The 2,249-nt window shown below is 37.1% G+C and overlaps 1 non-coding gene across 1 annotated transcript; it reads right to left on the bottom strand.

Moving 5' to 3' along the window:
• Nucleotides 1-811: 811 nt before the first annotated feature.
• Nucleotides 812-918, bottom strand: LOC121216504 (small nucleolar RNA R71). The gene has a single exon (XR_005912685.1). It is a non-coding gene; the product is annotated as a small nucleolar RNA R71 (small nucleolar RNA).
• Nucleotides 919-2,249: the final 1,331 nt, after the last annotated feature.

Raw genomic sequence — 2,249 nt, 5'->3', positions numbered from 1 at the left:
AATATAATTTTACAAATTAAGTGACTTAACACAAATACAATCACTGTGGAGACAATAACTCGATACTTACTTATTACTTGATAACGACTGTGTATACTTGCACAAACCTAAGCGTTACAAGTTTTTGGCGCCGTTACCGGGGATTGTCAACTGTTGCCATAGTTATTTTTTTCGTGAAATTAGTTATTTTCAATTTGTTTTATTTCTAACATTACTAACTTATTCTTTTTAATTTTTGTGATTTTCTTTTTAGGTGTTTATGAGCATAGATCGAATTATCGATTTACCCCCTGTAGACCCTGAAATTGAGTGAACTTCCAGACAAGGAAGACGTGAACGAACAACTCAAAGACAAGTCGAGATAGAACTTGGAAATCAAAATCAAGACCAACGTAATGAAGCCGATCATGTACAAAATCCTATCCTTATTGCCGATGATAGGGTTCGATGCATCAAACAATATCCTGTGCCATATTTCAGTAAGTTAAACCCAGGAATTAGAAGGCCGAATATAGAGGAAACCCAGTTAAAATTGAAACCAGTGATGTTTCAAATGCTACAAACGGTGGGCCAATTTATTGGTATGCCCACAGAAGATCCACATCTCCACCTTCGATTTTTTATGGACGTGAATGATTCATTCAAGATAGTCAGTGTGACTGAAGACGCACTGAGGTTGAAGTTATTTCCGTACTCGTTGCGAGATGGAGCACGAGCATGGCACAATTCATTGCCACCAAGTTTCATATCTACATAGCAAGAATTAGTAGAGAGATTTTTGGTTAAGTATTTCCCACCTAGCAAAAATGCTAAGTTAAGGAACGAGATTACAATTTTCCAACAATTGGATGACGAGTCTTTGTATAAGGCTTGGGAGCGATTGAATGAGTTACTTCGTAAGTGTCCTCATCATGGGATTCCTCACTGTATCCAGTTGGAGACATTCTATAATTGTCTAAATGCACATACAAGATTGATGGTAGATGCTTCCATGAATGGTTCAATTTTGTCTAAGTCTTATAATAAGGATTATGAGATCATCGAGAGGATCGCGAGTAATAACTATCAATGGCCAACACATAAAAAAACTTCAGGAAGATACGTAGCCGGAGTTCATGAAGTTGACTCCCTCACTTTGTTATCAGCTCAGGTATTGTCTATTTCGTCTATGTTAAAACAGTTAATCGCTAATAGTACTAATAATTTTGCAGCTCAGCCACCAAGTCCATTTAAAATAGTTTCCTGTGTGTACTGTGGGGAATGTCATTCTTTTGAGAATTGTCCATCAAATCCTAAGTCAGTGTCCTCTGGAGAATTACGGAGGTACGTTTAAAGTTAATGGTCAACGTCTTAAACACTACTGGTGTAACGCCCCAAAATCTCTTATATATTTTTCTGTAAGTTTGTGTCACAAATATCTGTCAGCTTTAGTCGGTATGTGTTTTGGGAGTGTTTGGGAGGTCCCAAGTTCGAGCCTTTGCTTGGGCAAATTTTTTTAATTGAATAAACCCCTATCTCTCGCCAGTGGGCTTAAAAATAAATATTGGAAAAATATGTTAGAATGGGTCTGCTGGTCTGGTGGTTAAGTGGTGTGTTGGAGTGCTAGGGGTCTTGAGTTAGAATCTCTGTACGTGCAAGGGAGATTTTGTTTTGTACATGTGCCGTGAAGGAGTTTGAAATATGGTAAAATTCTGAGTATTTGAGGAGTGTAGGGATGTTGTGGCCATTTTTTAGGAGGATGTTCAAGGAATTTTGGTTTTTAAAGGATTTAGGGATTGGGGGGAGTGTTTTGTGGAGATTTGGATGGAGGAGTTTGGATATAACTGAAACTAATAGTGGCAATTGCGGCTACCCTCTCTCATTCCCTAATTTTCTGATAGTTTTTTCGCTTCTGCTTTTAGTTTTTCTCTCTGTTTTCATCTTTTATTCTTTTTCTTTTTTTCTCAAGCCAAATTATAACTGTTTTTTTCCCAAATCCCTGTTGCTCCTAATCTTTTGACATTTTCAATTTATTCTCTTTGCTGTCGAACTACTGCTAAAATTTCTATCGAAATTTCTTTCCCCTCTCATTTTCTTTTCCTATTTACTTCTTTGTGTTCATTCGTTCCGTGAGTAAGCGTATGTTTTCGTGGTACGATAAGTTATGTTACTACTTCTTGATTAACTTTTTTTTGATTAAGTGGTTTAAGGGGATTTTCTGTTGGTTGATTAGGAGTTGACTAAAGGGCTAGAGGTCTCTGATTGACGTC

The sequence above is a fragment of the Gossypium hirsutum genome, chromosome D04 (genome assembly GCF_007990345.1).
Source record: "Gossypium hirsutum isolate 1008001.06 chromosome D04, Gossypium_hirsutum_v2.1, whole genome shotgun sequence".
NCBI classification, from domain to species: Eukaryota; Viridiplantae; Streptophyta; class Magnoliopsida; order Malvales; family Malvaceae; genus Gossypium; species Gossypium hirsutum.
The sequence above is the reverse complement of the archived record's forward strand: the minus strand, read 5'-3'. Positions and strand labels throughout refer to the sequence as shown.